Source organism: Phocoena sinus, chromosome 17, assembly GCF_008692025.1.
Source record: "Phocoena sinus isolate mPhoSin1 chromosome 17, mPhoSin1.pri, whole genome shotgun sequence".
Taxonomy (NCBI): Eukaryota; Metazoa; Chordata; class Mammalia; order Artiodactyla; family Phocoenidae; genus Phocoena; species Phocoena sinus.
Window position 1 is genome coordinate 61,896,958 of NC_045779.1, and position 25,560 is coordinate 61,922,517.

A 25,560-nucleotide genomic window follows, 5' to 3' on the forward strand; every position below is an offset into this window, starting at 1 on the left:
TTTTATTTTATTTTATTTTATTTTTGATATTGCTACTTCTTAAAAATTTATTTATTTTATTTTTTGTTGCATTGGGTATTTGTTGCGGAGTGCGGGCTTTAGTTGCAGCAAGCAGGGCTACTCTTCGTTGTGGTGCGTGGGCTTCTCATTGTGGTAGCTTCTCTTGTTGTGAAGCATGGGCTCTAGGCACGCGGGCTTCAGTAGTTGTGGCACGCAGGCTCAGTAGTTGTGGCTCGTGGGCTCTAGAGTGCAGGCTCAGTAGTTGTGGCACACGGGCTTAGTTGCTCCGCGACATGTGAGATCTTCTGGGACCAGGGATCGAACCTGTGTCCCCTGCATTGGCAGGTGGATTCTTAACCTCTGCGCCTCCAGGGAAAGTCCATCTATTTTAAATATAGAGGTTGTATGTGTTGAACGAACTTTTCCTTGAGTTTCCAAAATCCATTTCTTCCACGATAACCCACATAAAGCATGGCTAGTGAGGTATACAGGAGCAAAACACTGTTAGGTGGATGTGCTGTAGGAATAACTGCATAACCAAAATTCTTTTCACTTTTACAGAAATAACAGGGTAAATCTGAGCTTCCTCTTGTTGAGGAGGCATAATTTGGGGGAATCAAAATAAACCCATAGAAATGTCTTTGTAAAAGTCCCAGCAGCAGTGATATGTCTCCTTTGTTGCCATAATCTGATGCCACAGTTCTGTACAATCAGCACAGCTCCTAGAGGAAGAAGGCTTTGTGTATGTCTGCAAACCTCAATGTAAGATTATATATCAAGCATCATGTCGTACTGTTGTTTCTTCTTCTGCCTGCCACATTTTTTGATAAAAATGACATACAGTGTCAAAACCACTACCCAACAGCATATATAGATGGATGATGAAATAGTTAGAACTTTCTTTTTGGATTCTGAGAATAACTTTTTAGATTCCTCATAAATGGTGAAAATCAAGCCACCCAGAAGGATTACAGACCAAACCAATACTGGAATGAGTCCCATGAAGTTAACAACAATGGTTTTCCTTCCAGATGTGCCCCATCAGGTTTGTTTATGGTTAAAATTGCAAACATCTTAACAGGAAGTAAACTTGACATGTATAACACTGAGTAGAAGGACATGAAGAGCATGACAATATTTCCTCTAAGGCAGGTAGCAGAGATGATTTTATGAGAGCTACTAACTTGACGGTTAACAAGAAGAGGAGAATGTTCCAAATTTTACCCCTGTAGAAGAACCGGATTACTGTGGCAATGAGAAAGAAAGGGAAGAACCCAGTGATGACTGCTTCATAGGTCATCTACAAGTGATGTTTATGAAACCACATGGCATTGTACAGCCACTCTCGGAAGTAGGACTTGCTCCAACGGGTCTGCTGGTTTAACCATCTGAGATATTCTATAGGTGTTTCAGTAAGGCACTTGGATCGAGCTGTGTATTTTGTTGCATAGCCCAGACTCAGCACTCGGTTCGTTAGATGCCTGTCATCTCTAAAACTACATTGGCTGCCCATAAATTCTTGATTGTACCAGTCTTCCACAAATTCATGCAATAAGGAGTTTCTGTACATTCCCAGAGGTCCACTAATGCACTGGACACATCCAAAATAAGACTGACAGGCCCTTTCTATGTTAAAAGCCATCCAGTATCTCACACTGCTGAGGAAAGAGATCCAGGAATCATACTTGTTTAAAATCTGCAAGTAAAATAAAAGTAACTAAAAATAATTAAATAAAGGTAAAACTCAGCTAAAAATTCCAAAAAAATCTACACCATCTTGAGGTCATTACCTAGTGTTTTGTTATTTTATTTGCCCATTTTGGCTTTCTTCCTATTTTTGACATGGTCATATTTTATTTTCTCTGATTCTGTAGTACTGGATTGTTTGACAAGTGGAGTGCATATATTGGGACTCATTGATAATAAATATTTTTTTCTACTTCATCATCCTCTGTAATTTTTTGCTATGATTTTTGTTCCTGTTCTTGTTGTTATGATATAATATTGAGGGGTTTTTTAGGCTTAATTCTCAGCTCCTAAGTTCTCTGCCACTCTTTCTTACCATCTAATATTTGAAAATTTTTAAGTCCTATTCTCTCCCACTCTGGTTAATTTCCAACTCATGCAATTCTGCTAATTTTCCTTCTCCTTCCTCCCTACTTTTGCAATGTCAATGATAAAATGGTTTGCTCTGGCTTCTACCCAAAACTTGAATCCTGAAATAAGGCTCTATACAAAGGCTGTTGAAAATTATCAGTTTTTTCTTGGCAATATTTCATAATTATCTCCTCTGTCTCAACTTTGTTCAGTTTTCATCTGAATTTTGCATGCTTCTTTTTTATCACCAGGCTATTTCTGTGTCCATCTAGTGCGTTTTCTTTCCCTTCAGTATTACCATGCATATAAATATGGGTTATACAGCAATGCAATGCAATTTAAAACTTTAAATTTAAAGTTATATTTCCATATGCTTCTCATCTTTTGCTAAAAGCTAATTGCACTTTTGCAAAGGAGTCATTTTAAACCTCACATATTTTCACATATTTGTTTTCCCATCCCATACATTTCAATATTAATATTGATAACGATTAATAACAATATTAATATTTGTTTCACTAATTGTTTCCGCATTGATAGCAAATAATAGGAAGTAAATAATTGGAAAACCATGGGTTTTAAATACATAGGTATGAGATGTAGAATCCATTCCCTGCCATACTTCCATTTTTTAACCCTTGTATTAAATGAGTTCCAATATCATTTTATCAGAACATTAAGTTATGGCTTAAGAAGAGACGGTGGAAACCATACACACTTACATTATACTTCAGATGACTTGTCAGCCACCACATATGTGGGTTATAACCCAGAATTAAGCAAAGAAATCATAAATTATTTTAATTTAAACAAGAGAAGACACAGTAAAGTGTGTTCGAGGCACATTCTAATGTGTCTCCAGCACCAACAACAACATGTGGCACAAAGTTTGGTGTGTAGTAAATATATGTTCAAAGACTCAATGAGCGAGGGCGCTACTAAAAGTGACTCATGCAAAAAGTGAAGCCATATGTACCTGGACATCTCCCCGGACACCTCCAACGTTGGGGTCTTCTTCTAAAACTTTTACCATCTCCACAGTTGAGGCAGAGTCAAGCATAGTGTCTGAATCACAAACCTGCAAAGAAGAAAGTAAGAAGTCAATTAAAGAAGAGAAGATGATGAGTGTACTCCGTGTAGTCAAAAGTGGGCATATATATGATATCTTTCAATACTCTGGCATTAGCTTGGAAGGATAACTCAGTCACCCATCTCCCAAGACATTGCTAAGGGGGATAACCTTAACATTCTGGGGAAATTGAAACTCAGTTACACAACATCAGTGAGCAAAACACTTGGCTTAAAAAGATGACTCCTTTGATGAGGTCTTTTCTTGGACTTATTTGATTTTGATTGGTTTGGGTCTTGAGGACCATGGCTCTAAAGTGCTCTTCAGACATTGGGAATTGTCCTGCTTATAATAGTCACCGTACTCTCCCTGCTGTGTTGTATTCTCTCAAAAGCTTTAAATACATGTTCACAGTCACTAAGTGCCAAGCAAATGTTCCTAAAAAATATCTCCTCATTTTTTTAAAGAACAATTCCTTAAATTTTGATCACATTTCTGTTAAGGTGAGAGTCTGATCTAAATGTGGAAATTGTTAAAAAGAAACAACAGGCCCAAAATGGAGTCAGCTGTGCTTGGCCCCATGTCAGCAAACCAAGACTTAATATTGAACCTAATTATAATTTAAGCCTCTGCAAGGAATGTGACTTTCAAGCAGTCAATATGGAATTACCTGGTCAGCACTAGTGAGGAAATCTGCCTGATAGAAGCCCCAGCTTCTCCCAGAAGAAGGTAACCTTGCCTGAAACAATCCACTTTTTGCTAGAAACTTCCTTTTTCCAGCCCTTTCTTCCAGAAAACAAAATAGAACAAAGCAAACGAACAAAAAACCCGAAAACCCTTCCATTATGTACAGCTTCTCAGCGCTCCTATCTGCTAAGATGGGATGCTGCCTGAATCATGAATCATTAAATAAAGCCAAGTATTGGACCTTCAAATTTACTCAGTTGAATTGTGTTTTGTTTTTTAATATTATTCTTTTCTGGGAATGTAGCAAGGCCATGGTAGATATAAATTGATCAGAGCTAACATGTAATGAACCAGTTTCACATCCCCATCCAAACAATAAATGACGTGGTTGGCAGCTATGGGGATATTATCTGTAATTCCCATTATTTTGCCAACAAGTCTGGCAGTCCTAGATGGAATTTAATCAAGACTTAGCCTAATTATTTATATCACAAGCAATTATTTTTACAGTTTTTTCACTACTTTATAAAAATAGTAGGGATTTGATATACGAGTTTTGAAAAAAAAAAACTAAGAAAATAATTTGTAGAAGCATAAACTCTCACAGTTAAAGGAGAATTTATACATATGTAGCATGACCTGCTCACATAATAAGTTAAGGAATCCCAGCATTTTAAAAACTGCATCTGTGTCAGTTTTACTAATTGGTGTTTTTTTCTGAAAAGATTATATACTAATAAAAATGTTGGTGAAAACAGCAATTTAACTGCATTATCGGAACATATGACTTAAGGAGTATATAGGGTATCCAGTTATAAAAACTGAACTCATCACCTCTCTAGATTTAACTCATTACAGCAATTTTGGGTTAACTTCTGAATTTTTAATTTTATACTGCTTATTTAGAAGCATAATAAATACATTTTCTAAATAAAACCCGTTTATTGTTTTCTTCGCCTTCTATATTGGCCCAGCATGGTCTCACTTTTCTAGGGGAAAAAATTTAGACAAAAACTAGGCATAAGTTTTTCATTGTAGAAAACAGGATTTTTCTAATACTTCAGTTTATACTCAAGGGTCCCAAGCCTCAGAAACCTAAGCAAATTCCTCCAATAGCGATATTTTGCCTCTCTCATGCCTTGTCTGTCACTGTTTTGTATACGGCCAGTAACTAGGGTAGTAGAAAGTGAAGGCATAATTTCAAACCCACCTTTCAACCTCTCAGCATCCAGAGTTTATGGCCACACCCACCTCTATTGACTCAAGCTGGGAAAGGTAAAACCAGAAAGCTAAAATAAGACTAAAAACAACAGGAAGGGGGCAACCTAGAATTAATGTTCAAGTAACTCCGCCTGCTTGTAAGATAAGCAAGCCAAGGGAACCGCCTCTGTGAAATGACTAAACTTGAACCAAACTTCTGAGGTTCTGCATATTTAAATTGGCCCTGCCCCTCCCAGTTTCCAACAGCAAAGTGCCAGAAGTTCTCTGAGAGAGATTGTTCACATGGTGAGTTTAACTGTCAGAAGGGAAAGCTCTCAGAAATCTCCTGGGAGGGGTTTGTTCTAGTGAGATCAAAGAGTTTTCTAAAGAAGTTCAATTTCTGGATGTTCTTTGGTGATAGAATGCCAACTAGAAAACCACCATCGATGACAGTCTGTGAAAGCATGTATATTCATGGATATAACAGTATTAATTTGTTTGTATGTAAAGGGTATAACTCTAGCCCTTCTTAAAATCAGTCTAGTAGGAACAGGATTTCTAGCTGTCTTCTCACCAATTAATGAGAAATGTGTGATTTCACGAAGGTTGGCTGTTTAGCTCTGGGCTAGAAACTGTGGGAGAAATACACCAGTTCACAAGGAGCTTAACCTCACACTGGGAAAAACCACAGGACTGATTTGCACACAGCAAACAACTGGAGAACAAATCAAAATGTCTTTCTGTCCACGCTGAATGTATCACTGTAATTTGTTTAAACTACATGATCGCCAGTCATAAGATTTCTCACTAGGAGATATGGAAATGAGGCAAAGTCACCAAATTTTGACTAAAATGAGTGGAAAATGTCAAGACAAGAAGACGTTATTGGGAGGAACCAGCCACCTCAGTCTTAACCACAGAATCATCAGCTAAATTGCTTAAGACCATGGCTCCCCCTCCTTCACTGTTCTAGCCAAGAGACAGTGCCGCCGTTTTCTCCGTATCTAAAACAGGAGTTGGCGAACTAAGGTCTACGGACGAGTCTGCCTTCCCACCAATTTCTATATGGCCTGGGGGTTAAAAATAGCTTTTACCTTTTTAAATAGCTGAAAAAAAATTGAAAAAATTTTTTGTGACACATGGAAATTATGTGAAATTCAAATTTCAGTGGCCATAAATAAAGTTTTATTGGAACCCAGTCATGCACATTCAGTTTCATATTATCTATGGCTGCTTTCACACTAAAACAGCAAAGTTGAATAGCTGCAACACAGACCATATAGCCCGCAAAGCTTAATGGTTTCTATCAGGCCTTTTACAAGCAAGTTTGCCAACCCTGAGCCTAAAAGAATTGGTTGGGGAGCCGGGGGTGGGTCTCTTTCATAAAAAAACAAAGAACAAACTAAAAGAACAAGTTGAGATAAAGTATGTTCTAAGTCCCCACTTAACTCTACTAGAGGTTTTTACGATTGCCTCTCTCTCCTATTCTTATAATAGGCCAAGATTTGACTATTATAACAAATCAAGAGGCTGCAATGAAATCTTGAGTTCTGTACCTTACTACTTTTATGACCTTGAACAAACTGTTCATGATACCAGAGTGACACACTGTATATAAAAGTACTTGGTAAATTACAAAGGTTCACAGAAAAGTCATATATGCCATTAGTATAGGGTAATAATCTTTAATTGTTTAATTGTTTAATTGTTTATACTTGCTAAGTAAACCCACTTATTACCAAGAACAGATGACTCAGTAAAGAGAATCACTAAAAGGAACATGAGAATGGATTACATATCAAGAATATCTTATCACAATGAACAAGTTCCAATGTATCCAAAACACCTGTAGCAGTTAGATATATAAATTGCTATAAATGTGTTAAATAAGCTGTTAGACTGTAAGTCCATTCCAGTTTATCTCACTGATCTTAAAGTTAATCTACCTCACAACAATTTAAATATCCTGTAGAAATATTGTTATTTATTCTACCATATGTTTTTCAACTTCTAAAACCCAAGTCTAAAATGCTGAGTATCCATGTTTCACCTTTTTTAAACATATTTCCTTTCAGATTGACTGGTGGATTCTCCACCTCTGCCTGCCCCGCACCACTTCAAAGGGCTCTGAGAGCTACACAGCAAGAGGAAGGCTTAACTATTCTGGCTGCCTTCGATGAGGAAACAGGCTGAAGATAAATCAAGACTCATTCTGTTGCTACTGCTTTCACCTTTGCCTGCTTGTAAACCTCAATCCTTTCTTAATCTTGACCTTTCATCCTAACCTGAACCCAGCAAGACTATTTCTTTCTACCACATTTGAAACGACTCTTGATTGTGACCCAACTACCTAGTTTCCCTGCCACCACTTAACCACAAAATAAATGGAAAGTCCTCCTTACTCTTCCTTCCCCTGGGACATTTCTCTAGTGAAAAGGGGTCAGCCAGAACAACAACAACAAAAATTCATGAACAGTTATTTACCAGCAAACACAATATGGTTTCAGCCCCCTTAAGTCCTAAGAGTACCAGACCAAAGTAAGCACATTACTGAAAGGAAAAGAAAGCACTATGCAAAACCTTGGAATCAGACAGATCTGAGTCACAATCCACCATTGACCAGTTATATTCATTTGGACCAACTTCTTAACCTTAGACTCCTCACCTCATCTTTCTAAGTCTCCATCTCTTGGGTGAAAAATATGGATAATTATATCCACATCATAGGTTTATTGTGATGGAGAATTAGGTAATGTATTTATAACGCTTAAAAGGACTAGCTCATAGTAAATGCTCAATAAAAGGAAGGCATATATACTAAGAAGTGATAAATCAAAACCAGAGGCACAAACTAAGGACACTAATCCAATGAGGAAAGGAGTTCTTATCATCACTGTAAATAAAATATGACACAGAGAGCAAAATCTAATGCCTGATCCAATGTCCAACAAACATAAACAAGTCAGTGTACCTGAGAAGGCAATGTAAGAATCCTTAAATTGGGCCATCTACTAAGGAAAGAATTATATTAAAGAAGAGTTTACAGCTGATTATGATTCATTTATAGAATGAATTATATCCTTGGAGTACAATGTATGAAAGTTCCTGTAGTAAAGGCTGGACCCATGGATATTTCCAAAAGTATTTGTTGCATCTTGAGTCAGCATCTCTTCATTGACTTTGACCCTGCTGCATGTGATACTACTTAAAATAGAAACATAATCTTTGGTTTTGGAAGTACATAAATATATATGACACAGTTTTATCTGTTTAATATAGGCCCTAAGAACTACATTGTTTGATGAAAAAGAGTACATATGACTGGTAATTTGTGTGGGACCATATGCATGCAGAAGATGGGGGAAACCAAAGAACTGGGACAAAAAATAACCTTCATGGGGCTTCCCTGGTGGCACAGTGGTTAGGAGTCCGCCTGCTGATGCAGGGGATGCGGGTTCGTGCCCCGGTCCGGGAAGATCCCACATGCCGCGGAGCGGCTGGGCCCGTGAGCCATGGCCGCTGACCCTGCGTGTCCGGAGCCTGAGCCCCGCAACGGGAGAAGCCACAACAGTGAAAGGCCCGCGTACCACCAAAAAAAAGAAAAAAACAAACAAAAAAAAAACCTTCACGAAAATAGAATATTGCACACAGTTGACCAAAAGCTCAATCAAAATTCACAGCGCATGGTCATTAATTATATTAAACAGACTTCTAGGACTTTATCAATATTACATGATATTTTCATTTTAAAAAATCTTTTTCTATTTATTTGCATTCTGGATAAATGGAATTTACATGTAAGTATGCAGCTAAACTTACCAGCTTCAGATTAAGCAGCAAATACATAATGGCGAATGATGGGAGTGGCAAATACAGAATCATAAAATCTAAGAATTTTAGAGCTCAAAAGCCCATTTGAAATTAATGAGTAAAATAATTTCAGGAAAAAAAAATGTCCTCACAGGGAAAAAAAAGATAATCTTTCTTTTGGGAGAGAGATGGGGAATGGGGAGGACAATCCTCTCTTATAGTATTTGGTTATGGTATAAGATCTCAAATCTAGCCAATGGAAAGCCTCTACTTCTGGACACCTAAACAATTTGGCATTTCTTTATTACTCTTCTTGAAATAGATTAGGAAGATATATTCCTTCTTTGGTAGAATGAATTACCCAAATTTTTATAAAATAATTCTTGTCTTTGCTCAACCTAGAATATCTTCAAAACATTGAATTTTTTAAAAAAGGAATCATTTGGTTATTCTCCTTTCCTTTTTAGGAAAGCTTAAGTATAAGTGAAGTTTATAGAAGGTGTAAATAAAGCAAAGGTGACAAGCCAGCTGGAAAAGTGAGAAACCAAATGTTGTCACCTCTGTCTTAAGCAATGAAACACCCTTATTTCAAATGTTTGGAATTCTTATTCTAAAAAAGGGAATCAGGAAATCCTATAATGGTGGCCCTTAAACACCAATCTAAACAACTAAGTTGAATCTAGATTCAGATTTTCCCTTTCCTAGTTCAATGTGCTGTTAATCTTATCCTATAAAATGAAGAATACAAAGAAACGTATTATATAACATTCTCAACATCAGCCCTCAGAATATTTAAGTTACTCTTAGACTTCCTATATAGAACAGGAACCAATCAAATATTATATACATTCAATTCTCATTATTCACAGTAGCTATGTTCTACCAAGTTTCTATGAACAATGAATTAGCAAATATCAAAATTTGCTTCCAGCAGAAATATAGGGTTAGAGTCCTCCAAGCCTCTGATCACAATATTTTTGTCTAGTGATTAATGTCTAAACTTTTTTTATTTGTGCTTCTGTTTTAAAACACACACACACACACACACACGATTCATTAACAGTGAACTCATGTCCAACTATAACTACATTATAACTCATGCCTGAGTAAAGCTCATCTAACAAACCTATTTTCTCCATAAGGCAATTATAGTCTTTGTGTGTTACGAACCCTGGATAGCACTTTGACACTGCAGCTGGGGACCATTTTAAGCAAAAACATGGTATTTGTTACCATAACAAAAAACTAAAGATGTTATTTGTTTACTGTCTAAAAGCTGAGACAAGAAGGCAAGCATAATCTTGTTTGACTTTAGCAGGGAATGTGCACATTGGGCAAATCAAATCTTTTGCCACTCTGCACGTGTCTGCAAATGGCTACAAAAGCACTACAACTGTTGATTTTGGGGTAGCGAATACAATTTAGTGAGTAGGTTAATTTACAAATACAGAATTCATAAATAATGAGGGTCAGCTCTACTATTATGAATGATTCAGTCTTACTTTTCTCCTGCTCAATGAATCTTGGATACCTAGGATGCTACCCGATTAAGTTAATAATAAAGTTGTCTCCTATATACTTTCCTTTTAGAAAATATTCGTATTTACAATAAGTCCCCTACCTATGAATGAGTTCTGTTCCAAGAGCATGTTCGATAAGTCCAATTTGTCCATTAAGTCCAACAAAGTTAGCCTAGGTACCCAACTAACACAATTGGCTATATAGTACTTTACTGTAGTAGGTTTATAATACTTTTCACACAAATAATACATAAAAATCAATCACAAAAAATAAAGAAAACATTTTTAATCTTACAATACATTACCTTGAAAAGTACAGCAGTACCAGCTACATCACTGCTGCTTTTACGCTTGCTTCTGGACATCCTGGGCTTGAAATAAAGATACGGTTCTACTGTACTCTATACAGTACTGTACAGTAAAGTACACAAAAACACAACCACTTGTAGAGGATGCACGCACACGCATAACAATGTATGCCAAACACGTGAACTAACTTATGTGATTGGACATGCGAACACATGTTCACATCTTTGAAAGTTTGCAACTTGAATGTTCATATTTAGGGGACTTACTGTATTAATACCGTTGTCTCCTATATACTTTCCTTTTAGAAAATGTTCATATTTACAGTATTGTATATTTTCCACCTGGGATATCTCTAATGCACACTTCATGAGATAATTTTTCTCTTTCATCACACAGACTGATAGCCATTTACATTGTAAAATCCACGTTCAGTGACAGGAGATATGTTAAAGCAATTAAATAATCTAGATGTCACAGGATACTTAAAGTCTTCTGATATTGTAGATTAAAAAATGATGCAAAAAGGCAAGTATAACATAATTTAAAATTTCTTCTTTTAAACAATTTTTTTGGTGTGGACCATTTTTAAAGTCTTTATTGAATTTGTTACAATATTGCTTCTGTTTTACTTTTTGGTTCTTTGGCCACAAGGTGTGTGGGATCTTAGGGATCACTGACCAGGGATTGAACCAACATCCCCTGCATTGGAAGGTGAAGTCTTAACCACTGGACTTCCAGGGAAGTCCCTCAAATTTTTTTTTTTAAAAAGAAGGGGACTGTTTTACCTTCCAATTGTTGTTTCATCTATATTTTTATTTTTTCTAATATATATGTTAGTTTTCTAATCTTATTTTATTTTTTACTCTTTGTTATTGTTCCACTCCTTTTTTTCTTCTTCTTTTTTTTTTTTTTTGCCACCTTGTGCTTGTGGGATCTTGGTTCATGAGCCAGGGGTCGGGCCTGAGCTTCTGCAGTGGGAGCTCTGAGTCCAAACCACTGGACTAACAGAGAACCTCAGACCCCAGGGAATATTCATCGGAGTGAGGTCTCCCAGAGGTCCTCATCTCAGCACCAAGACCCAGCTCTACCCAACAGCCTACAAACTCCAGTGCTGGAAGCTTCAGGCCAAACAACCAGTAAGACAGGAATGCAGTCCCACCCATAAAGAAAAAAAAAAAAAAAAAAAAAAATGAAGCAACAAAAAAAGTCACAGATGAAGGAGCAAGGTAAAAACCTATAAGACCAAATAAATGAAGAGGAAATAGTACCATGTGTAAAATAGGTAGTTAGTGGGAATCTGCTGTATAGCACAGGGAGTTCAGCTTGGTGCTCTGTGACGACCTAGATGGGTGGGAGGGGGGTGGTAGAGGGAGGCCCAAGAGGGAGGGGATACAGGTATACATATAGCTGATTCACTTCATTGTACAGCAGAAACTACCACAGCATTGTAAAGCAATTATATATCAATTTAAAAATAAATTTAAAAATTAAAATTTTTTTAAAAAGAAGGGGAAGGAAGAGAGATATATGCTAGAAAGTATTATATTTGACAATCTATGTTTGAGTCAAGTATTTGCTGCAGATGATTTTAATTTTGCTCATTGTGATTTTTTACATTTTTAAAAAACACACTGCCCTAATCATGTGTTATTCTGGCAAATAAAAAAGCTAAAATAAATACTAATTTGAAAAGATAAGAAAGACTTTTGCCCTACCTTGAGCCATATCTAGACAGAACAGAATCTGTCCTTCTTTGAAAAAAAAAAAGTTTCTCCAGAAAATACTTTGATTCAAAATTAAGAAAATCTTCCTCCTCTTTATTTCTCATTCTCCACATCTTTGTTTTGTCATTTTGTTATTTTTCTTCTTCTGTTTTTCTATCTTCTCTGTCTCTGAAAGGAGCCACTAGCATCACAGATGAATTCTCTACCACATTCCATTTATCCTAGACTAAATCTTCCCTCAATATTCCAGGTCAGTATTAATTATTTGAGGGGCTATAAAACTGAGACAGTAGTCAGTAAAGAAGACTAGAAATGACAGCTGAGAGAGATAGAGGAAGAGGTGATAATTGATAAAGATTGGTCTGGAATAGACCAGAGGATGCCTACCCAGAGAGCCCAGGAGAGTAGATGGAAGGTTACCCTTGAGATAGGAAGGGTACCTTTGAAACTGTAAGCAGGAGAGAGTAAAGAAGATCTTGACAACCTTCAGAACACATATTTTTGATATTCTCTTTCATAGGAGGCAAGATCACAGGTAGTTAAGCAGGGAGGAGTTTGGGTAAGGCCTTGGCAAAGTGGTGAAAATATGAAATAAGAGACATGAGAACAATAAGCAAAACATTTACTCAAGGTCAAATCAAATGAAAAGAGTTCTGACCAGTGCTGAGGATCCAGCTGCAACTGGAAACCAATCATTTTGGCCATCTCTCTGCACAAACAGTGGTCTCTAACCAGGTTAGCAAGTATGAGCAGATGGTCCATTTCTTCCCCTACCCCCATTCTCTCTTGTGTATTAGCACCTGAACTTTGCTTCCCTCCATCCCGAACCAACTTGAAATCCACATTCAATCACTTGTAATGCTCAGGAGTCAATAACCTCAACTCCTCCCTTTTTGTCTTTCTGTGGCTCCTGCTCTGCAACTCTTGGACCTTGGGTCAGTCAGAAGGGAAGATGAGAGTGTATTTTTTATTCAATATTTATTGAAGTATAGTTGATTTACAATGTGTTAATTTCAGATGTACAGCAAAGTAAATCTGTTGTATTTAAATTTTAGAAATTTCCACTGCTATAGGGCAAGGATGGTTAAGTATCTGGGGATTTCATGAGGGATGACTGAATGTAATTTACTGGTCTCAGAATGCCAAGAGATTTTTTACCCTGTTTAGATGGTTGGAATGGGCTGAGAGTCTACAAAGGATTCAGGGCCCAGTTAACAGCTGCTGCTAGGGTCAGTCTATCTGGAGGCTTCACCCTGAAGGAAGGAAATTTCTCAAGCCTGGTTAGGTCTGTAGCAGGAAGGCTATTCTAACATTTCATACTTTATATTATTTTTTTCCTGGACAGGTACAATGTCAAATTGTCAAGAATACAAGCAAAATTCAAAACAAAAAAGATGGGAGATGTAGATTTGGGAAGAGCAGGTTTAAAAAAAAAAAAAAAAGGAAACCCCACACGATGACTTCTTGATTAGAAATAACAAATGTAATGACGGTTTTAACCAGAATTAAAGGGAAAATATCAAAATAGATGTTCTCTCCTTTTAGGTTTCATTCTTCAAATCCTCTGCAAGTTTCCAAGTCATCCCTTCCTTTAAATATTTCATTTTATTTTCTCATCTGGGCCTGAAGTTGCAAAAGGCAAATATGTGAAAATGTCCTGAGTTAATTACAACTACCTAAATTGTGATAGTTCTAGAAATTAGAAGAACTTGGGAGTGAAACTCTATCAACTCCCTAGAAGAGAGACTAATATGCAGATGACATCAACTTAAGAAATGTTTCAAAACTCTTCAGAGATTAACTGAATTCACTGTGTGGTGGGCATTGACATGTACTATAGTTTTGAAGTAAGGACTAGATGATCATATAAGAAAATAACAATAGTATTGTCAGCAAACCTTTTAATAATATTAACAATACCATTATTAACAACTTTTGTTAAGCCCCTTTGGATACATGATTTGAAATAATTATCTCAAACCCTTTATGAGATTAGTTTCTTGTATCCAGATAACCGAGGTTTGGGAGGTGGTCTTGCTCAAGGTCAACCACCTACTAACAACTGTGATTAGAATCTCAGTCAATTGACATTAAAGCCAGAGTCCATTTTTATCCCATTACACAAAGAGGTCCACTGGGCATCACTTCATGCCTGTAAAGACCCCTAAAAAATATGATGCGTCCTCTGAAAACTAGAATTTTACTTTCAACAGAAGGCTAAGAGTGTCCAGTGGATTTTGTAAGCCAGAGACATTTCTCCCTTCTTGATATTATTATGATCAAAATCTAGTAAAGTATCTGCAGAAAATTACAACTAGAAAACTCACAGGAGAGATTGGTTGAAGATGGTGGAGTAGAAGGATGTGTGCTCACTCCCTCTTGCAAGAGCACCAGAATCACAACTAACTGCTGAACAATCATCGAAAGGAAGACACTGGAACTCACCAAAAAAGATACCCCACATCCAAAGACAAAGGAGAAGCTGCAGTGAGATGGTAGGAGGGGTGCAATCACAATAAAGTCAAATCCCATAACTGCTGGGTGGGTGACCCACAAACTGGAGAACACTTATACCACAGAAGTCCACCCACTGGAGTGAAGGTTCTGAGGCTGACATCAGGCTTCCCAACCTGGGAGTCTGGTAACAGGAGGAGGAATTCCCAGAGAATAAGACTTTGAGGGCTAGCGGGATTTGACTTCAGGACTTTGACAGGACTAGGGGAAACAGAGACTCCACTCTTGGAGGGCACACACAAAGTAGTGTGTGCATCAGGACCCCGGGGGAAGGAGCAGTGACCACATAGGAGACTGAACCAGACCTATCTGCTAGTGTTGGATGGTCTCCTGCAGATGCAGGGGGTGGCTGTGGCTCACTGAGGGGAAGGACACTGGCAGCAGAAGTTCTGGGAAGTACTCCTTGGCATGAGCCCTCCCAGAGTCTGCCATTAGCCCCACCAGAGGGCCTTTAGACTCCAGTGCTGGTTTGCTCCAGGCCACAAAAAATAAGGAGGGAACTCAGCTCCACCCATCAGCAGAAAAGCAGATTAAAGTTTTACTGAGCTCTGCCCACCAGAGCAACACCCAGCTCTAACCTCCATGAGTCCCTCCCATCAGGAAATGTGCACAAGCCTCTTAGATAGTCTCATCTCCCAGAGGGCAGACAGCAGAAGCAAGAACTACAATTCTGCAGCCTGTGAAACGAAAACCACATTCACAGAAAGATAGACAAATTGAAAAGGCAGAAGACTATGTACCAGATGAAGGAACAAATAAAACCCCAGAAAACCAACTAAATGAAGTGGAGATAGGCAACCTTCCAGAAAAAGAATTCAGAATAATGATAGTGAAGATGATCCAGAACCTCGGAAAAAGAATGGAGGCAAAGATCAAGAAGATGCAAGAAATGTTTAACAAAGACCTAGAAGAATTAAAGAACAAACACCTACAAGAATTAAAGAACAAAAAAAGAGATGAACAATACAATAAGTGAAATGAAAAATGCACTAGAAGGAATCAATAGCAGAATATCTGAGGCAGAGGAATGGATAAGTGACCTGGAAGCCAGAATGGTGGCATTCACTGCTCTGGAACAGAATAAAGAAAAAAGAATGAAAGGAAATGAAGACACCTAAGAGACCTCTGGGACAACATTAAATGCACCAACATTTGTATTATGGGGGTCCCAGAAGGAGAAGAGAGAGAGAAAGGACCTGAGAAAATATTTGAAGATATTATAGTTGAAAACTTCCCTAACATGGGAAAGGAAATAGCTGCCACCCAAGTCCAGAAAGTGCAGAGAGTCCCAAGCAGGATAAACCCAAGGCGAAACATGCCAAGACACATAGTAATCAAATTGACAAAAATTAAAGACAGAAAAATTATTAAAAGCAACAAGGGGAAAACTACAAATAACATACAAGGAAATTCCCATAAGGTTAACTGCTAATTTCTCAGCAGAAACTCTACAAGCCAGAGGGAGTGGCATGATATATTTAAAGTGATGAAAGGGAAGAACCTACAACAAAGATTACTCTACCCGGCAACCTCTCATTCAGATTCGATGGAGAAATCAAAAGCTTTACAGACAAGCAAAGGCTAAGAGAATTCAGCACCACCAAACCAGCTCTACAACAAATGCTAAAGGAGCTTCTCTAAGTGGGAAACACAAGAGAAGAAAAGGACCTACAAAAACAAACCCAAAACAATTAAGAAAATGGTCATAGGAACATACATATTGATAATTACCTTAAACGTGAATGGATTAAATGCTCCAACCAAAAGACACAGGCTTGCTGAATGGATACAAAACAAGACCCATATATATGCTGCGTACAGGAGACCCACTTCAGACCTAGGGACACATACAGACTGAAAGTGAGGGGATGGAAAAAGACATTCCATGCAAAAAGAAATCAAAAGAAAGCTGCCATAGCAATAATCATACCAGATAAAATAGACTTTAAAATGAAGAATGTTACAAGAGACAAGAAAGGACACTACATAATGATCAAGGGATCAATCCAAGAAGAAGATATAACAATTATAAATATATATGCACCCAACATAGGAGCACCTCAATACATAAGGCAACTGTTAACAACTATAAAAGAGGAAATAGACAGTAACACAATAAGACTGGGGGACTTTAACACCTCACTTACACCAATGGACGGATCATCTACACAAATGGACAGATCATCCAGAGAGAAAATTAATAAGGAAATACAAGCTTTAAATGACACAGTAGACCTGATAGATTTAATTGATATTTATAGGACATTCCATCTGAAAACAGCAGACTACACTTTCTTCTCAAGTGCGCATGGAACAGTCTTCAGGATACATCACATCTTGGGTCACAAATCAAGTCTCGGTAAATTTAAGAAAATTGAAATCATATCAAGCATCTTTTCTGACCACAACGCTATGAGGTTAGAAATCAGTTACAGGGAAAAAAACGTAAAAAACACAAACACATGGAGGCTAAAGAATATGTTACTAAATAACCAAGAGATTTGATCACAAGAAATCAAAGAAGAAATTAAAAAAATACCTAGAGACAAATGATGATGAAAACATGATGATCCAAAACCTATGGGATGCAGCAAAAGAAGGTACAAGAGGGAAGTTTATAGCAATACAAGCCTACCTACCTTAAGAGAAAAGAAAAACCTCAAATAAACAATCTAACCTTACACCTAAAGGAACTAGAGAAAGAAGAAAAAACAAAACCCAAAGTTAGTAGAAGGAAAGAAATCATAAAGATCAGAGTAGAAATAAATGAAATAAAAACAAAACAATAGCAAAGATCAATAAAACTAAAAGCTAGTTCTTTGAGAAAATAAACAAAATTGATAAACCTTTAGCCAGACTAATCAAGAAAAAGGGGAAGAGGACTCAAATCAATAAAATTAGAAATGAAAAAGAAGTTACAATGGACACCGCAGATATACAAAGCTTCATAACAGACTACTACAAGCAACTCTATGCCAATAAAATGGACAACCTGGAAGAAATGGACAAATTCTTAGAAAGATATAACCTTCCAACACTGAACCAGGAAGAAACAGAAAATAAGAATAGACCAATCACAAGCACTGAAATTGAAGCTGTGATTAAAAACCTTCCAACAAACAAAAGTCCAGGACCAGATGGCTTCACAGGTGAATTCTATCAAACATTTAGAGAAGAGCTAACACTCATCCTTCTCAAACTCTTCCAAAAAATTGCAGAGGAAAGAACACTCCCAAACTCATTCTCTGAGGCCACCATCATCCTGATACCAAAACCAGATAAAGACACTTCAAAAAAAGAAAATTACAGACCAATATCACTGATGAATATAGATGAAAAATCCTCAACAAAATACTAGCAAACAGAATACAACAGCACATTAAAAGGATCATACATCATGATCAAGTGGGATTTATCCCAGGGATGCAAGGATTCGTCAATATATGCAAATCAATCTATGTGATACACCATATTAACAAACGGAAGGATAAAAAACATATGATAACCTCAATAGATGTAGAAAAAGCTTTTGACAAAATTCAACACCCATTTATGATTAAAACTCTCTATAAAGTGGGCACAGAGGGATCTTACCTCAACATAATAAAGGCCATATATGACAAGCCTACCACAAGCATCGGTCTCAATGGTGAAAAACTGAAAGCACTTCCTCTAAGATCATGAGGAAGACAAGGATGTCCACTCTCGCCACTATTATTCAACCAAGTTTTGGAAACCCTAGCCTCGGCAATCAGAGAAGAAAAAGAAATAAAAGTAATACAGATTGGAAAAGGAGAAGTAAAATTGTCACTGTTTGCAGGTGAAGTGATACTATACATAGAAAATCCTAAAGATGCCACCAGAAAACTACTAGAGCTAATCAAAGAATTTGGTAAAATTTCAGGATACAAAATTAATGCACAGAAATCTCTTGCATTCCTATACACTAACAACAAAAGATCAGAAAGAGAAATTAAGGACACACTCCCATTTACCACTGCAACTAAAAGAATAAAATACCTAGGAATAAACTACCTAAGAAGACAAAAGACCTGTAAGCAGAAAACTATAAGACACTGATGAAAGAAATCAAAGATGATACAAACAGATGGGGAGATATACCATGTTCTTGGATTGAAAGAGTAAATATTGTGAAAATGACTATACTACCCAAAGCAATCTACAGATTCAGTGCAATCCCTATCAAATTACCAATGGCATTTTTTACAGAACTAGAACAAAAAATCTTAAAATTTGTATGGAGACAAAAAAGACCCTGAATAGCCAAAGCAACTTTGAGGGAAAAAAATGGAGCTGGAGGAATCAGGCTCCCAGACTTCAGACTATACTACAAAGCTACAGTAATGAAGACAATATGGTAGTGGCACAAAAACAGAAATATAGATCAATGGAACAGGATAGAAAGCCCAGAGATAAACCCACGCACCTATGGTCAACTAATCCATGACAAAGGAGGCAAGGATATACAATGGGGAAAAGACAGTCTCTTCAGTAAGTGGTGCTGGGAAAACTGGACAGCTACATGTACAAGAATGAAATTAGAGCACTCCAAAACACCATGCACAAAAATAAACTCAAAATGGATTAAAGACCAAAATGTAAGGCCAGACTCTATAAAACTCTTAGAGGAAAACATAGGAAGAACACTCTATGACATAAATCACAGCAAGATCCTTTTGGACCCACTTCCTAGAGAAATGGAAATAAGAACAAAAATAAACAAATGGGACTTAATGAAACTTAAAAGCTCTTGCACAGTAAAGGAAACCATAAACAAGACAAAAAGACAACCCCCAGAATGGGAGAAAATATTTGCAACCAATGAATGGACAAAGGATTAATCTCCAAAATATATAAACAGCTCATGCAGCTCAATATTAAAAAATCAAACAACCCAATCAAAAATTGGGCAGAAGGCCTAAATGGATATTTCTCCAAAGAAGACATACAGATGGCCTCTTGGCACATGAAAATATGCTCTACATCACTAATTATTAGAGAAATGCAAATCAAAACTACAATGAGGTATTACCTCACACTGGTTAGAATGGGCATCATCAGAAAATCTACAAACAGCAAATGCTGGAGAGGGTGTGTAGAAAAAGGAACCCTCTTGCACTGTTGGTGGGAATGTAAATTGATACAGCCACTATGGAGAAGAGTATGGAGGTTCTGTAAAAAACTAAAAATAGAATTACCATATGACCCAGCAATCCCACTACTGGGCATATACCCGGAGAAAACCATAATTCAAAAAGACACATGCACCCCAATGTTCATTGCAGCACTATATACAATAGCCAGGTCATGGAAGCAACCTAAATGCCCATCGACAGATAAATGGATAAAGAAGATATGGCACATATATACAATGGAATATTACTAGGCTATAAAAAGGAGCAAAATTGGGTCATTTGTAGAGATGTGAGTGGACCTAGAGACTGTCATACCTAGTAAAGTAAGTCAGAAAGGGAAAAACAAATGTCATATATTAACGCATATATGTGGAATCTAGAAAAATCGTACAAGAAGGAAGAGATATGGGAACATATGTATATGTATAACTGATTCACTTTTTTATAAAGCAGAAGCTAACACACCATTGTAAAGCAATTATACTCCAATAAAGATGTTAAAAAAAAAGAAAAGAAAAATGGTACAGATGAACTGGTTTGCAAGGCAGAAATAGAGACACAGATGTAGAGAACAAATGTATGGAAACCAAGGGGGGAAAGCAGGGAGGGGGTGGTGGAATGAATTGGGAGATTGGGATTGACATATATACAGTAATATGTATAAAATAGAAAACTAGTAAGAACCTGCTATGTAAAACATTTAAATTAAATTAAATTTAAAAAAAAAAGGAAGAAAACTCACAGGAACCCTACTAACATTCTAAAAAAGAAAACTTCAATGACAGCTAGGAGAGGAGAAACCCAAGAGTGTGCAGGCAGGGAATTAATGAGAGACACAGCCTGTCTGATTTTCATGCAAGCAAACAACATCACAAATATTTTCAAAGTTCAAGTTGCAGTGAATGAGGTAATGCTGTTTGGAAAGTGAAATAAACATGACTTAGGTTTTGCTCTGGAAAGTTGATCTCCCCCACCCTTTTTCATTTTCCTATTCTTTTTCTCTGTGTCTAAATTTTGAATTCCTTATCCTGTTAAATCAAAATTGTTTTCTCAGGCTTCCCTGGTGGCGCAGCGGTTGAGAGTCCACCTGCCAATGCAGGGGATACGGGTTCGTGCCCCGGTCCGGGAAGATCCAACATGCCGCAGAGTGACTAGGCCCGTGAGCCATGGCCGCTGAGCCTGCGTGTCCGGAGCCTGTGCTCCGCAACGGGAGAGGCCACAACAGTGAGAGGCCCGCGTACCGCAAAAAAAAAAAAAAAAATTTGTTTTCTCCATTCTCATTTTGCCTAGTCTCCGTGAAACACTTCCTTGGGCCTGCAGATTTTCTCAAGACACTTCTGCTGGGACAGACACTATTTTTTGGCAACGCTGGTGATTTTAAGATTGTGGAAAATAATGTTGGACTTGACTTGGCACATCCAAGGTGGAAGAAAAGGTAAGATAGAGGAAGAGAAGGAAGGACGAGTCTCCTGTTCAAAATAATCTTGATTTCCAGCCAATAACTCTGTACAAGTTAAGCATTTTCATTGTCTTAACCATTTCATAAGATTTTTTTTCTCTCTTTTGGAATGTGTTTTCAACAGTCATGCTGTTTTCAGATGAACTGAAAGGAATACTGTGTCATAGGACAAGTCATAGCATATGACTGGAGAGATACAAAAGATGCTTTATTTAAACGTATGTTTGTCCTGGAAGGTGTGGAAACCTATGTGTACATAATCCACACTTCGTCCCAGTGCTCTGAAAGCCATGTACATGACTTCTCTTTTTCCACCCCATTTTTGCATGATGCAAAAATGTCTGTTGGACAAGACCAACTGTGTGACAAGTTGTGAGCTTTCTTTATGTGACCCATCTGTCTCACCAGGACCTTTCACGTGAAAGTTGTTTTTCCAGGTATAAGTGGCTGATTTGTCCCTGCCCATGACTTCGCTGAAGATGTCCATCATGTAAAGGTCATCTTCCGAGTTTCCATCTGTGACCATGACAACTTTAATTCCAGGGTAGGTTAGCCTTTTCACAGATTGCAAACATTTCCGTAAGTAGTCTGGATCTTCTTGATACGCAGCAATGCAAAGAGCAACAGTTTTGTTCAAGTTAACGGGGATATTTCAGTATTTTTTCATTTTTCAGTGCTCCAGAAAGGCAAACAGGTTTTGAATAAGGAAGTGTAAAGCTAAAAAGTCACCATATGGTCCAAAAGATAAATAGTAATCATCTGTATGGATAAATTGGTAGCCAACAATATAAGAAACTATCATTCCAGTGAGAAGAGAGGCTCCAAAGAGCGTGGTTCCAGATATTCTCAGGAAACTTAGAAACTTCTCACAATGCATCTGTAAAATAATCGCATGATGCACTTGGTTAGCCACTCTTGTCCCATGCTTGTTATATACATAGTATCACAGGGAGAGCATTGGACTAGAAGCATTCCAGGTGTTCTAACCCTGAGTTTCTTTCCTTTTTTTAAAAAAAAAAATTTTGTTTTATATTGGAGTATAGCCAATGTTGTGATAGTTTCAGGCGCACAGCAAAGTGACTCAGCCATATATATACATGTATCCATTCTCCCCCAAACTCTCCTCCCATCCAGGCTGCCACATAACATTAAGCAGAGTTCCCTGTGCTCTACAGTAGGTCCTTGTTGGTTATCAATTTTAAATACGGCAGTGTGTACATGTCGATCCCAAACTCCTTAATTATCCCTTCCACCCACCCTTCCCCCCTCATAACCATAAGTTTGTTCTCTAAGCCTGTGAGTCTGTTTCTGTTTTGTAAATAAGTTCATTTCTTTTTAGATTCTGCGTGTAAGGAATATCATACGATATTTCTCTTTGTCTGACTTACTTCACTCAGTATGACAATCTCTAGATGCATCTATGCTGCTGTAAATGGCATTATTTCTTTCTTTTAAAAGACTGAGTAAATTCCATTTTATATATGTACCTCATCTTCTTTATCCATTCCTCTGTCGATGGACATTTATAACCCTGAGTTTCTCACCTTAGTAGCTGTGGGACTTTCTGCACCTCAATTTGCTTATCTGCAAAACAGGTATAAGGATGCCCTTTCAGCACGCCTCAGAGGACTCTTTCAAACATCAGATGAGATGATGTTGCAACATACCACTGAAAATCATAATGTGTTAAACAAATATATGGATGCAGTATTTTTAGTGTATTAGATTATCTTTCTAAGGATGCACTCTATGTATGGGGTCATAGATAAGTGTATAACCTGAACTTCCTAACAAGCAAGACACTTTCTTCCTGTACCATGGTGTTCCCTCCCCCCCAATACTGACCAGTGAAAAATCCACAGGTTTTGCTGAATTTCCCATGTGTAATTCCATCTCACCTCTTATTCAAATCCCTCAGCTCACACTTTTTCCATGCACCCAGCTGAGGTTAAAGATCAGAATAACTGGATTCTAGGACTAGCTCTTCCATCAACTACCTGTATAACCTTAAGCCAGTCACTTTATCTCTCTGGGCCTCAGTTTTTGTTTTTTTTTTTTTTTTTTTAATTTGTTAAATGAGGGAGTTTAGCCTTGATTATTCCCAAAGGCTCTGTTGACATTAAAAATACTTTATGCCTAGATATCCTGCACAGACTTCTATCAAACCCCTGTGGTTCTGAATTGCATTTCTTTGTTTGTTGGCTGTATCCCCCATCCACCATCACTGACACCGGCTGGTTAGATTCTGGGGATCAAGAAACTTACTGGAACAGTAAGCACACAATGAATGTTAATAGAAATAAATCATAAATGAAAGAAGAAATAGCACCATGCTTAATTCCAACAGGTGAGTTTCCCATCTTCTTAAAAGATTTAACACATTAGACCTGAAGCAATTTCAGTTCTTAATAATAGCCAGTTTTGTGCTCCTCCCTTCAGATTGTATGAATAAGGTTTTGAACAACTACTGTATAGAAGGATCATATTTTCTTTTTTAATTTATTTTTTATTAAAGTATAGTTGAATTACAATGTGTTAATTACTGCTATACAGCAAAGTGACTCAGTTATACATATATATACATTCTTTTTCATATTATTTTCCATTATGGTTTATCACAGTATATTGAATATAGTTCCCTGTGCTATACAGTAGGACCCTGTTGTTTATCCATTCTATATATACCAGTTTGCATCTGCTGATCCCAAACTCCCGCCCTACCTTCTCCCACCACCACCCCCTTGGCAACCACCAGTCTATTCTCTATGTCCCTGATTTTGTTTCTGTTTCCTAGATAAGTTCATTTGTGTCATATTTTCGATTCCAGGTATAAGTGATATCATATGGTGTCTTTCTCTTTCTGACTTACTTCACTTAGTATGATAATCTCTAGTTGCATACATGTTGCTGCAAATGACATTATTTCGTTCTTTTTTATGGCTGAGTAGCATTCCATTGTGTATATGTACCACATAGAAGGATCATATTTTCTGTATTTCCCAAAGCATCTCCAATGCTGAGTATAGAAGAGGTACCTGGTAGGTCTTTTTGATTTTGTCTTTCTTTTTGGTTTCCTGGGCCCAATTCTAATGAGTATAGCAGAGGGGGTTTTTCCACACATCTAACAAACAGTTCTCAGGACACCACCCTGGTGTCCTACAATTTAACTCAATTCTGACACTGTCTTCCCAGAGATAGTATCTGATTCCATAGGTTAAGTATTCAGTCCTACAAGACTTCCCTCCTAGCACTTCAGATGCCCATCCAAATCTCAGGTGGTTACCTGTACTTTTGAGCAACAGGCTATAAATCTGAAGTCTCCAAGACCTTCTTTTGTGTATGTGATGAATTTGCTAGATTGGCTTACATAATCAAAAAAAACCAAAAACAAACCAAACAAACCCTTTTACTCACTACATTACTGGTTTATTATAAAATAACTCAGTAACAACCACATGGAATAAATGCATAGCGCAAGGTGTGGGGAAAGTGCACAGACCTTCTGTGTCCTCTCCGAGCACACCACTCTCCCCAAATCTCCACATGTTCACCAACCCAGAAGCTCTCTGAACCTTCTTGTTTGAGTTTTTAATGGAGGCTTCATTACATAGGCAAGATGGATTACTTCATTGGCCATTGGCGATTATATTCAATCTCCAGCCCCTCTTCCCTCCCTAGAGGTCTGGGCATGAGGGTGTATATTCCAATCTGTAATCACATGGTTGGCTCTACTGGCAACCAGCCCCCATCCTTAGGTGCTTTCCAAAAGTCTCCTTATGAACATAACAAAGACACCTCCAATGTTCTTATCACTTAGGAAATTCCAAGGGTTTTATGAAGGCTGTACCAGAAATGTGACAAAAGCCAAATATATATTACCTATTATAAATCACAGTATTCCCATTTTTTTCTCCCACTGAAGGTTATTTTCTTCCTCTTCAAAGAATGAACTTTTATGAGGAACATAATTTGTATAAATGCAGTGTCCCCATCTTCAATCATTCACACCAACTTC

The 25,560-nt window shown here is 37.5% G+C and overlaps 1 pseudogene; it reads right to left on the bottom strand.

Annotated features, from left to right (window-relative positions):
• Positions 1-768: 768 nt before the first annotated feature.
• Positions 769-22,422, bottom strand: LOC116742482 (annotated as a pseudogene).
• Between the last annotated feature and the right edge of the window lie 3,138 nt (positions 22,423-25,560).